Here is a 14,285-nt window from a genome sequence, read left to right as displayed (position 1 = left end):
ACACTAGCTCGTTTTGTTTTTTCTACTGTGAGTTTTGGCGTCGACCAACAAAGTTTAAAAAAACCAACCATGGAATCACAATCTCCAATTCTCAACTACACGGTCACTTCCCCATTCGTATCCAGATAGCCATACCATTTAATTTCATTGAGGCTGATTTTGCAATCATTTTTTTTTTCTTTCTAAAATCTCAATTTAAAAACTAATTACCACAAAATTACCAATTGAAACAAACTCATCCAAATACCCTAAGTTTCACTACCTTCCCCTAATTGAAATCGTTTTCATGAATTTTATATATGTTTGTCTGCGTATTTTGCAATCCATATGGGGAATTAACCAACAAGTGCATGCGATGATGGAGCATGACAAAATTTATAGAATCAATACTCGATAACGTTTTCAACTTGATTTTTTTTTTTTGTATAAAAGCTTTCAAATTGAATTATATTAAGAGATAGATTCCATGTCATCAAAAGTAAATAGTACTACCGTGGGCTAATTTATTAGCCTTTGATTAATAAAAATAGACGGTTGAGATTTGATATCAAATTAAAGTTTGACACCTGGTGTCAACGGATCCTAACTCTTTATGAAGAGTTGCCTATATGTTGGTCAATTATACCATTTGTCAATTACTCTTATCTTTTTAATAAAACTAATTAATGTTATATATTAGAAAAACTAAAGTTTTTTTTTAATTTTTTTTGGGTACACATAACATATTAAATTTTTGTTTTTTTTTTGTACATAATATATTAAATTTATTGGAAAAAGAAAGTATGTGCAAAAAAATAGGAATTTATTAGTAGATTAAAATAAAAGTATAATAGAAAAATAAAATGCATATACTTCATTAACTAGATGTTACTATTCTAAAAAAGAATGGAGGGAGTACATTATTTGGTTAAATTTATTGTATAGTTTAAAAATATATGAAGAAAACTTAAAATTACCAATAATAATGGGAAACTTAAAATTTGGTGTAGCCTCTTTTGTTATTTCCAAATTTACCCTTTATTTCAAACAATTTTTTTTAAATTTATTTAAAAAGGAAAAAATAACAACATTCTAAAAAAAAAGGAAGGTAACCACTCAAACAATCATAAAGGGGAGAGAAGAGTTATTGCGCTCACTGTGAAACAACACAATTAGGTAAATTCTAATTTTTTCTCTCTTCTACATACATCTAAACTCAACTTGGCCTTCAAAATCATGGGTTTTTTTTTTTGTTAATCTTTTTATTCAATTCAGATTTTATTATGATTGATTAATTTTTGTTATGTTTTAGCCTTTTCTAAGTGTGTGTTTTCTTTCTTTTGTGTAATTTGACGTGTACTTTGATTGTTTCACAAATTAATGTTCTCTTGCAGACTTCATATAAAGAGAGTGGGAAGACGGAAGAATACAATGTTTCTATATACAAAATTACAAACAAATTAAGGTTACTTCTATGCTTCATTTTTAATTTGTTACAAAGGCATGTTGTAACTACAAGGATTTGACAATCTTTTTATTATTCCAATTTTCTTTTTCATACCCGAATTTGGCATTCTTATTTATTTTTTCATTGCCAATGGGTTAAAATCTTAATTTCTTTTTGCTTGGTTTCTCTACTTTCAATAAAGACCAAATTCAACATGTTTTTGTTACTAATTGTTTCACTCCATTTTTCTTAGAAATGGGTACTACCTTTAAAGTTTGTGATTATAGGCACAAATGCAATGAAGAATCACATGAAACACAAAAATCAATTCAGAATGGGAGGGGGTAGGAACAACCGTGCCGAAATGTACGTTATCTTATACTTTCTTCCGAAGATTTGCATACATTAGTAACCACTACAACTTTTCTCCTAATTTGTTAATTATCTTGGGTTTTAATATTGTTTTTTCAATTCTCCTATGCAAGAAACGACAAACTTTGAAAGATGCACACATTAGCCACAAAGGTTTTGACATAAAGTTTGTTATTTCAATGTATTTTAATGCTATTAAATCATATTTTTTATTTGCCTTCTTTTTTTAATTCAAAGTTTATTTCCTCTTTTTGTTTAGATATCATTGTGTATGCATTTAACATTGCTTTTATTGTTGCGTTTACATATTCTATAGTCATGCTTGAAAGATAAAGATTGAAATCATCGAAGAATCATGTTAAATTTTTGTTTTCTTAATTTTTGATGTAATTGTTTTCATGGTAATCTTATGTGACTATGTTTTCTTAACTTTTTTTTTTTACAGAAGTTCTAAAATAGATTTAATAATCACAATGCTGGCTAAAAAAATGGCTAAATAAAATAGTAACCACATCAAATAGAAGTTATATACATGTCTTTTATGTTACCGGAAAAATGAAGAAGGAAAGAAATGAAAGTCACAATGAAGAGAAAAAGAGTAAAGCATTTAATTTGGTAAGTCAAAGTTCATACACAACCTCATAATGTTATGAATTCAAGTTTGGATTATAAGTATGGATTATGGAAAATATTTTGCTCTTATTTAAAGGTTCTTTGTATCTTTTAATGATAGTGTTTAAGCCAATTATGTATTTTTTTTACTCATTACTCATCATATATATATATATATATATATATATATATATATATATATATATATAGGGGTTTTCTAACATAGACCCTAGTTAGGTCTAAGTTAGCAAGGTGCACCTCTTCAATTGACCAGAATACCCATTCTTTTAATTTTTGAAAGAATAGATCCAGTGTCGCGCGCGTACCGAAGGACCATGGTTACAGACCGTTGATTTCAATCAGACAGCCAAGATCTGATCTCATCAAGACTGTCTGATCAATCAGACAGCCCAGATCATCCTGATCCATCAGATTCTAGCGCCTGCGCCACACTGGATTACAACCTGGAGAGAGAAAAATTTGCTTTTTAAAAGTAGGACACGTGTCACACAATGGTTGGCTGGGCGTGATTTTTGTTCATTTAATACTTTGAACTCAATTATTTCGTTGTAAATTAATTTTTTATTTTTTTATTTTTATACCAAAATTCATAATTTTTTTTTGTCTACAAATAGAGACTTGGTTCGTTTGATTTGGACACCGAAAAAAAAAAACGCAATTTTTCACTACCTTAATCTCATTTTTTGTCTACTAAATACGTTACTTGTGTGTTGTAATTTAACACGAACCACTCAACCAACTCACTGAAACCATTATACCAGGAAAATAGTAGATAATATTCTGGAACTTTTGGTATATTTTATGAAATTTTTGGAGACCTGAAACTATTTTTAGTTAATTAAATGAGATAAAACGGTAATTAAAAACTAATGTTTGCTTCTGAAACCATTTTACTGGTAGAATGGTTGCACATAGTTGTATTCTGAAACCATTTTACTGGTAGAATGGTTTCAATGAGTAATTTATTAATTGTGTTTGCTTCTGAAACCATTTATCTGGTACAATGGTTTCAGAGAGTTGTATTCTGAAACCATTTTACTGGTAGAATGGTTTCAGTGAGTAATTTATTAATTGTGTTTGCTTCTGAAACCATTTATCTGGTACAATGGTTTCAGAGAGTTGTAATCTGAAACCATTTTGCTGGTAGAATGGTTTCAGTGAGTTGATGTAAGGTAGTGAAAAATGAGATTAAGGTAGTGAAAAATTGGGTTTTTTTTTCTGTGTCCAAATCAAACAAACCAAGTCTCTATTTGTAGAGAAAAAAAAATTATGAATTTTGGTATAAAAAAAATAAATAAAAAATTAATTTACAACGAAATAATTGAGTTCAAAGTATTAAATGGAAAAAAATCACGCCCAGCCAATCAGACAGCGACACGTGTCCTGCTTTTAAAAGTAGATTCTTCTCTCTCCAGGGTGTAATCCAGTGTGGTGCACGCGCTGGAATCTGATGGATTCGGATGATCTGGGCTGTCTGATTGATCAGACAGTCTTGATGAGATCAGATCTTGGCTGTCTGATGGAAATCAACAGCCTGTAACCATGGTACTGCGGTACGCGCGCGACACTGGATCCGCGTCCATTGATGGTAATTTGGTTAATTAATTAAAAAGAATGGGTATTTTGGTCCAACTGAAAAGGTGCACCTTGCTAACTTAGACCCAACTTGGTCTAAGTTAGCAGCCCCCTATATATATAAAAGATATAAGATTATTTACAATCCTTTCATCTTCTTTCATGGTCCAATCATAGATATTATTATTTACAAATTTAAGTGTAATTTTTAAGCAGACAAATTTTCTATTTTATGTATAATTCTTTTTATTATCAATTTTTTTATAGGGTATAGATACTGGTATTAACCCTGACGTTCTCAAGAGTAATTGGCTTCGATAATTTGAAAATCGATCGCAAGTTAAATAAAGACGACCAATAATCGATAATAAATATATATCTACATGTGTTACTAATCTATGGTGTGGACCAATGCACATAAATTACAATTTTTATTTTGAAGGAAACTAAAAATGCACAAATTAGTTTAAATGTGAATCAAATTTATAATAAACCACTGTTTACTATTTATATATGTTAGCAAAATAGAAACTGTGGATCACACAAACGGGCACGGAACGTGTTCGTTTGGCCACTAGTTTATCGTATAGTTTAAAAATATATGTTAATCATATGTGAAAAAAAAACTCTGGTTCTCAAAAAAAAGAATTTTTTCCCCCTCTTTGGCTCCTTTAGTAACCAACAAAAAAAAAAAAAACTTTTATTTATTTATTTTTTATAATGGGAAACTTTCTCCTTATACATATGATATGATCGATAGAGATCAAATTATTTAAGGATTGTTTGTTACACCGTTTAAACTTTAAAATATGCCAAGATTTTTTCCCCCTCTTTGGCTCCTTTAGTAACCAACAAAAAAAATAAAATAAAACTTTTTTTTTTTTTATAATGGAAAACTTTCTCCTTATACATAGGATAGGATCGATAGAGATCAAATTATTTAAGGATTGTTTGTTACACCGTTTAAACTTTAAAATATGCGAAGAATTTTTTCCCCCTCTTTGGCTCCTTTAGTAACCAACAAAAAAAATAAAATAAAACTTTTATTTATTTATTTTTTATAATGGAAAACTTTCTCCTTATACATAGGATATGATCGATAGAGATCAAATTATTTAAGGATTGTTTGTTACACCATTTAAACTTTAAAATATGCGAAGAATTTTCCCCCCTCTTTGGCTCCTTTAGTAACCAACAAAAAAAATAAAATAAAACTTTTATTTATTTATTTATTTTTTATAATGGAAAACTTTCTCCTTATACATAGGATAGGATCGATAGAGATCAAATTATTTAAGGATTGTTTGTTACCATGTTTAAACTTTAAAATATAAGAAGAATTTTTTTTTCTCTATTCTCTAAACAAAAAACATTCACGCTAAAAGAAAATATGCTTTCTCACCAACGAATTCACGCTAAAAGAAATTAGGGTTTTCCTATTTATTTTCTTAAACAGATTTGCAAGAGCAAGGGATTACTTACTTCCATTCAACGTACGTGTTCAAGGTTTTCCTATTTGTAACTTTGTTACCTTTTTCTGAACTGAATATTTATTTTGATATATAATCATTATCTTTAGTTATTATTTTCAAGAGTAGTTGAATGACTTCAATTTTCAATCTTTGTAATAGGTTCATATGTATGTTTGATTCCACTTTTGATGGAATATAATTTAAATTGATTTTAATACTCTCAAAAAAAGAATATTTTGCATCTTAAAAGTAATTCCTAAAACTTAAAAATCTTTTGATTATAGAATTTGTTTTTAGATTTAAATTTATTGTTCAACTCGGTACCAATTCATAATATTTTTATATTCGAAAATAAAATGAATATTTTCGTATTTTTATAGTTGTACCGTGGACAAAAACTTATCATGTGGTTCGGTGAGAACAAAAATTCTTGTTTTTGTCTTGTACCTTGCTACCTAATTTGTTCAGTGTCACAACCAGTTTCAAATCAAACAAGATACAATAAAAGTTATCTTGATGTCTGAGGTTCGATTCTTGTTTTTGTCTTGTACCTTGCTACCTAATTTGCTCCTCTTGAGGTCTGAGGTTCGATTATCTCTGGCGCTAATTTGAGTGGGCTAATAAGTTATCCTGTTCAGTCTTCTATTTTATACCGAATTTGTTTTTAGATTTAAATTTATTGTTAAACTCAGTTTTATGTCAACATTCGTTCGTTCAATTATTTTAATTTCTTGTGTCATGCAGAAATAGAGAGTACCTCATGGAAGAAGAGAGAAAACCTTGGCTTCTGTATCTCTCTCCTAAAGTCTTAACTACTCAAACCTTTTGCAACATATCAGATCCAACCAAGTCCTACTCTGTAGATATTCTAAACAAGACATTAAGCGCAAGGCCACTTACTGCACAACATGGTTGGTATCTTTTGGAAAACAAGATATCAAAACATGTTAGTAACTTGTTTCTTTGGAACCCATTTAACCTTAAGAAAATACTACTCCCATCTCTAAGGCACAATGGCTCTAGTTATGGTGATTGCATTTTGTCATCCTCTCCAACTACAAATGATGAAATATGCACCATTTTTTTATTTTCATCAGATGGCCCTTCAATATTCTACTATCAACTTGGAGATAAGCAATGGACTAAAAGGTGCTTTTATACTGACATTGTGTGGGATTTATCCATGAAGGGTATGGCTGCTTTGGGGGAAAGTAAAACCATTTTTGAGGATCCAGTTTACTGTAATGGTCACTTGTATGCAGGAATGAGTATTTCGAATGGGTATATTATTGTTGTAATTGAAAAACTTCAACCTGATGGTTTTTCAATAAACTGCACACATGATCCTATGGTAAAACATGAACCATTTTCTCATGGTTGTGAGGAAGTTGTAAGTCGCTTGATTGGATCCAACAATGTACTATTTCGAATAGAAATTTCGCATAAACCAGATAGGGTTACTGCAGTTTTTGTTTACCAATTTGATTGTTCTCAAAGGGTTTGGGAACAGGCGGAAAACATTAAGGATAAAGTGTTCTTTATATCTAGTCTTGACCCGGCCTTTGCTTGTCAAACCATTAATCCAGAAACTGAAGGAGGACGCATCTACATTGCCTTAAAGAACTGCAATTATGTTTATATTTACAACATTGAAGAGAAAAGTATTGTGACTTCTCGGCCTTTCTCCAATTTACCGGAAAATTTGTATTATTCGAGATGGTTCATGCCTGATACAGGGTATTTTAGTTTTTTTTTTTTTTTTTGACTCATTTGTTTTATGAATATATTACTCCTATATATGTTTGTGTGTGTTTGTGGATATATATATTGATTATGTTTTTAACGTATATGTTTCTTGTAGGATGACTGGTACACTAAAAGAAGGAATAGGAAAATCTCATCAAATTAGAGAAAAAGAAAGTAAATCTGATGCAGTCTATTTAAAGGATGCTGGGGATAAAGCTCATAATAAATCTGAACTTCCTCTAGACGTGGTTGAAGTGATTGCAAAATATATTAACGATGTGCTTGCTTATTTGCAATTTCGAGCTTGCAATAAACGCCTTCGTCTAGTTGCACCACAGATTCAATGGAGATCATCTTCTACCATGTCAAGGTTTGATGATCTCTCAATGTGTCCTTTATTTGTGTTCTCAGAGAAGGACAAGGTCTTCACTTTTGTGCATCCAAAGCATGGTCTCGATTACAAAAACATCATAAATTATCCTCAAGGTGAACGATGGAACTTGAATTCTGAAATTTGTTATTCAAAATATGGTTGGCTATTACTGGTTGATGATAACAACAAAGACTTTCAAGTTTTCTTCAACCCCTTTACTAAAGAAGTGCTACCACTTCCATTTAGGGATAAACAAATACGGAATATCAGATGTTTTGGCATGTCAGATTCCCCAACCTCTTCTAAATGTGTGATCGTTGAGTTGGTTAAAGAATTACCTACTTCCACCATAGCATATATAAATGTTATGAAAAGAGGTTATAGACAATTTACATTTGAAAACACGAAATTTCCTCACTACAACATAAGTCCTGCCATTCATAATGGATCATTTTATTTTCTTAGCATAACAGGAAAGTTGGCAGTTATAGAAGTAACAAGAAGAAATATAAGATGGAAAGTACTTGAGGAGCTTCAAGCTCCGTGTAGCACTTGCTTCAACAACTTTCTAGTTGAATGTGATGGCAATATATTGTCAGTATTCGAGAGTCCATTTGCAAAAGGGTTACAAGTTTTCAAGTTAAATGAGTCAACAATGACATGGATAAAAGTTAAAAGCTTGAAAAATCATATGATATTTGTTGGCAAAACATCATTTTCTGCTGTGGCAAATATTCCTGGAATGGAAAACAAAATCTATTTTCCTAGATTTTATGGTAAGAGTGTTGTGTTTTATTCTTTAGAAACAAATAACTACCACACATTTGAAAATGATGAAGTGGTGAATTTTCATCATATGAGAGAACACTTGAATGGTACCTGGATTCAACCAAGATGGCACTAAGGTTAAAGATGTTATCAAGTTATGAAAAGATTAGTTTTCTTTTATTGACACGTACATTATATTCTTTTCTAGTATTATTTTATCACCAATGTTGTGTGTGTCTGTTTTTACTTTTCCCTTTCCATCAAGGATCAAGCAGCCATAGTCACATAGTACACATTGGTCATTGTTGCCTTGAAAACTCCTTATAGCTAACATTCTCTATCATTGTCACAATTATCTAAAATTGGGTCACGAGAAGATCCTAAAATATTATGTAGATCTCCATTTTTTTAGGGGATAGACTATAGAGATTTAGGTAATTCAAAATTCAACTGCGAGTTAAATAAATTTTGACTAATAATTATCACAAAGAAATAATGAGTTTTAAAAGTGCTACTTTCTCGTAGTTGAGTTTTGGTCGTATGATACTACAAATATTTTGTTTTGTTTTTTAGAAGACTTGATCGTGTAACAATTCTTTTGTTACTTTGTTGAATAAATAGCAACTTATTTATCTTGGTGACAAACTAGCTATAGCTTATGGTCTCATATATATGCACGGTAGCTGATACTGTTTACCTTGGAAAAAATTGCTTTACTTACCTTGAACTTTCCTATTTGCACCTTCTTTACATATCTGCAAAGAATTGATTTTTCCGTACATATATTCAACAACTGGATTGGAACAACTGGATTAATTTTTACCTTATGGTCTCATATGCACGGTAGAAGAACTGGATTGGAAGAGGAAGGATGTTACGGAGAGGTTGTTTTGTTGATTGAGAAAGTATTTTTTATGGGATGAGTTTCTTAGTTTTAATTAAATTGGAGGTTGATGAATTTATGAAATGTCTGATTTTAGATTTGAGGTTTATGAATATATGTTGGAGAACTAGATCATTCATTTGGTGAGAATAGGGCTCTGTTTTGTAAAAATAGGCTATAAGCTAGCTGATAGCTGATAAGCTAGCTTATAGCTGAAAAACTAGCTTATAGCTGATAGCTGATGGCTGGTAGCTTATAGCTGAAAAGCTAGTAGAATAAAATTAAAGTGTTTGACAAATTTAGCTGTTGTAAGTACAAAATGACATAAAAATACATGGTTAGTGGGTAGTTTTTTTTTTGGTAAGTGTTAGTGGGTAGTTATTATAATTTTTAAAAAATAAATAAATAAAATTAATGAGGGTAAATATGGAATAAAATGAAAAAGCTATAAGCTATAAGCTCATACGCTACTTGAAATATAGCATCTCAAAAAACGCTATAAGCTAGTTAGAGAAGCTCGTTACTAAACACTTCACATTTTTTTCAAACAAGCTTATAAGCTAGTTCAATAAGCTATAAGCTAGCTTATTGGACTTACCAAACAATGTTTAAGTGCTTATAGTAGAGAAGGGTACCTGCAACAAGGTTAGTACTCTAACGTCCAAGTCAATAACATCTCAAAATAATGGGTGTATTTTAAGGATGACTGCAATAGTATATATAGAAAATAATGGAAATAATTGTTTTGAGGATCTCATAATGTGCCCTCTTTTAATTCACGTGTGACCTCTTTTAATTTTTTTAAATCAATTTGTTAATTTTTATTCTAGCAAATTACAACTGCCACATTAACATTTTTCTGGTCAAAATTAGAAAAGGGATTACTAAATAAAAAAGGTAGAAATGAGAGATTAAAATCACACCATTCAAATTACACAGACAAAACCACACAATCGTAAAACTTGAGACACAACAAGTAAGCTCCAATCAAATGACACTACAATGCCACTTTTTAGTTAATTCTTAATATATCTTTAAAAATATCCATTTTGTGTGATTCGATTGAATATACAAATAAAAAAGTTTTACATTGTTATTACAAGATATTTTTGGGCATATGTGAGTCACTTGCCACATTATCACATGAGCGTTGACTTGATCAAAATCAATGAAAATCATCTTTTTAAAAAAGGGACTAAAGATAGAAGACTTTAGAAGACTAAAAGTACCATTTAACTTTAAAACTATATGTTAATGATATATGTGAAAAATATCTTTCTCTTATTATATAGGGAGCGTTTGTTTCACGGTTGAAAATTCACTCTTAGGAATAATATTCTCAGAAAATAATAATAGGCATTTTATTTTCTGGTATTTTAAGGAAAATGTGTTTGGTTAATAAAAGTCATGTTCCTTGGTCTCCGTAAACATAACTCAGTTGGTAAGGACATTACATGTAATATGTCGAGATCGGGTTCGAATTTTGTTACTCTCATTTATTCACCTTAAAAAGTAAAATTTTAACCATTGGACTAGTTAAAAAGAAAAAAAAGTCATGTTCCTTGAAGTTATTTGTAAGAGTGGATATGTGGGTAGTTATTTTAATTAATTCTATTCTCCGCATACCTTGTAAGAGTGGGTATGTGGGTAGTTATTTATATAGTTCACAATTTAATTGAATTTTTTTTATCACATACTATCGTTCATTAAAAATTATTGGCTTTAATGCACTTTTGATCACCCTATTTTGAAAAACCTGAACTTTTGATCCCCCTATTTTAAAAGTCAACCTTTTGATCCCCCTATTTTGAAAAATCTGAAGTTTTGATCTCCCTATTTTAAAAGCCAACTTTTTTATCCTCCTACTTTGAAAAACCTGAAGTTTTGATCCCCATTTTAGATTTTTCTAAATTTTAGTCCCCGAACTCAATTTGGTCAAATTTTTGCTGATGTGTCAAGCTCATTATTGACGTGACAGTGTCCATGATGACAAAACGTTTCCATGTCTTTAATTTTTTTACATCAAACATTTTAAAAGTATTAAACAATAAAATAATTAATTATTAATAATTTTAAAAAAACAGTAAAATTAACCAAAAACAAGTAACATGAGTGTGATTATTTGTGTTTTTGATTTCTTAGGGTGTCATGATTTGGAACCAGCGTTTGCTTTTCTGACTTTTTTAAGTAATTTACTGATTTTTAGTTATATAATAATGTAAAGAGCTTTATTTTAGTTATTATTATATAATGTAAAGAGGTTTATTTTATTGTTTTTTAATTATCATTAATTATTTTATTATTTTAATACTTTTAAAATATTTGATTTTTAAAAAAAATTAATGACATGAAAATGTTTTGTCAACATGGAGACTACCATGACATTAATGAGTTTGACACATCAACAAAAATCTTACCAAATTGAGTTGGGGGGCTAAAAATAAAAAAACAATCCAAAATAGGGGATTAAAATTTCAAGTTTTTCAAAATAGGGGATCAAAAAGTTGGCTTTTAAAATAGTGGATCAAAAGTTCAGATTTTTCAAAATAAGGGGATCAAAAAGTTGGCTTTTAAAATAGAGGATAAAAAATTCATGTTTTTCAAAATAGGGGGATCAAAAGTGCATTAAAGCCTAAAAAAAAATATTTTATCTAATTTTTTTTTTACTAACATTAAAAAAGTAGTCCTGACAATCGACCAACTTCTTATATTTACAAAGATTGGACAAAAGATTATTAACAAAAACATTAACTATTTTGAAAAAAAAACACAAAATAATAAAATGAACACAAAAAATTAAAATGAATAATAACCCAAAACAATAATAATAATAATTACAATTAATACCCCATATTAAATGGATGTAAGTGGATGATGTGACTAAATGAAATGTTTTTATTGGTTTGTGGATTAGGGTTTAGATAGGCAATTCCATAACTATCTAGGATTTATATATATAGATATAGATTTGGTATAGATATTATACGGTTGTTTTTGAGTAAAAAAAATATATTATGTGAATATGTATAAAATCTATCTCTAGTTCTCTTTAATAAAAATAAAAAAACAAATATTCTCTATTTCCTAAAATAGGGTTCTGTTCTCTAATAACACCGACGACAAAATTGAGCAGCTTGGCTGCGATTCTGTGTATGTATGCTTACTATAGAAGAAACTTGTTTTACTTTCTCACTATATGCCTATTAACGAGTAATTATTTCCTATTTTATTTAACAGATCATTTGCAAGAGCACAGTGAACAATTCCATTCAACGTACGTGTTAAAGTAATTCCTAGAACTTGAATCTTTTGATAATAGAATTTGTTTTTAGATTTAAATTTATTGTTCAACTAAGTTTTATATCAACATTCGTTGGTTCAATTATTTTAATTTCTTGTGTCATGCAGAAATAGAGAGGTACCTAAGAATAGAGAAAATCTTGGCTTCTGTATCTCTCTCCCAAAATCTTAACTACTCATAAAAAGGTTTTGCATATTGTTATTACAAGATATTTTTGGGCATACGTGAGTCAGTTATCACATGTGCGTTGACTTGATAAAGAAGTTTATTTTATTATTTTTTAATTATATTAATTATTTTATTGTTTTAGTACTTTTAAAAATTTGATTTTTAAAACATATTAATGACATGAAAATATTTTGTCAACATGGAAACTACCATGTCATTAATGAGCTTGGGGGACTAAAATTCAAAAAAAAAAAAAAAATAGGGGATCAAAAATCAGGTTTTTCAAATAGGGATCAAAAGTTTGGGTTTTTCAAAATAAGAGATCAAAATTCAAAAAGTTAGTTTTTAAAATTGGGGATCAAAAGTTCAGGTTTTTCAAAATAGTGGATCAAAAGTACAATAAAGAAAAAAAGAAAAAAAACCAATATTCTCTATTTTCTAGACTAAATTCACGCTAGAAGAAAATAGGGTTCTGTTTACTAATTAACACAAACCGTGGAGTGCAAGGAACATATTCTCTATTCTCTATTCGCTTCAATTAGTTCCTAATTATTTTCTTAAACAGATTTGCAAGAGCAGAGGAATTAATTTCATTCAACATATATATCGTGTTCAAGGTATTGCCAACATTCACACCATTTTCTAACTTTGTTTGCTTTTTGCTGAACTGAATATTTATTTTGATATATAACCTAACAATCATATATCTTTAGTTATTATTTTCAAGAGTAGTTGAATGACCTGAATCTTCAATCTTAGTAATAGCTAGGTTTAGTGTATCTTTGATTTCATTTGTGGAAGAGTCAAATTGATTCCTAAACTTGATTTTGTACATCGCTGGACCGCGTAATCTAATTTGGGGGTCAATTCTGGTATCGCCAACCTACTATTTTCTAACTTTGTTAACTGAAAATTGATTTTACATTTAGAATTGATCACTAAAACTTGAAGTTTCTTATTACAGAATTGACTTTTAATTTTTTTTTATAATGGAGCCAGAGAGAATCAACACCTAGAATCAAACCCCTCACCACTAGATCAAGCTTAGTGACTTTAATTGACTTTTAAATTCAAATGTATTTGTTTATTTTATTTTTATATCGCCTATTTAAACATAATTTTATTTATTACTTATTTTTAGTCTGAATCAACTCATTCAAAATCAATTTTTAAACTCCTAATTCAATTATTTTAGTTTCTTGTATATCATACAGAAAGAGAGAGGTGCACACATGAAAGAAGAGAGAAAACCTTGGTCAAAGCTATGTACTAACCAACATGGTTGGTTTCTTCGGAAAAACAAGATATCAAAATATGTTATTGACTTGTTTCTTTGGAATCCACTAAATCATAAGAAAATCAAGCTTCCACTTCCACTCCTTCAACATAATGGCACTGTATTTAGTAATTGCATTTTGTCTTGCCCTCCAACTACAAATGATGAAATATACTCCATTTTTTTATTTTCATCACATTGCCCTTCAATATTCTACTACAAACTTAAAGATAAGGAAATAAAGCAATGGACTCAAGTGCGCTTTTACGACGAAATTGTGAGGGTTTTAGCC

The 14,285-nt window shown here is 29.6% G+C and overlaps 1 pseudogene; it reads left to right on the top strand.

Moving 5' to 3' along the window:
- The first annotated feature begins 6,785 nt into the window (after positions 1–6,785).
- LOC123898409 lies at positions 6,786–8,519 on the top strand (annotated as a pseudogene).
- Positions 8,520–14,285: the final 5,766 nt, after the last annotated feature.

This window comes from Trifolium pratense, linkage group LG7 (assembly GCF_020283565.1).
Source record: "Trifolium pratense cultivar HEN17-A07 linkage group LG7, ARS_RC_1.1, whole genome shotgun sequence".
Classification (NCBI taxonomy): Eukaryota; Viridiplantae; Streptophyta; class Magnoliopsida; order Fabales; family Fabaceae; genus Trifolium; species Trifolium pratense.
The sequence above is the reverse complement of the archived record's forward strand: the minus strand, read 5'-3'. Positions and strand labels throughout refer to the sequence as shown.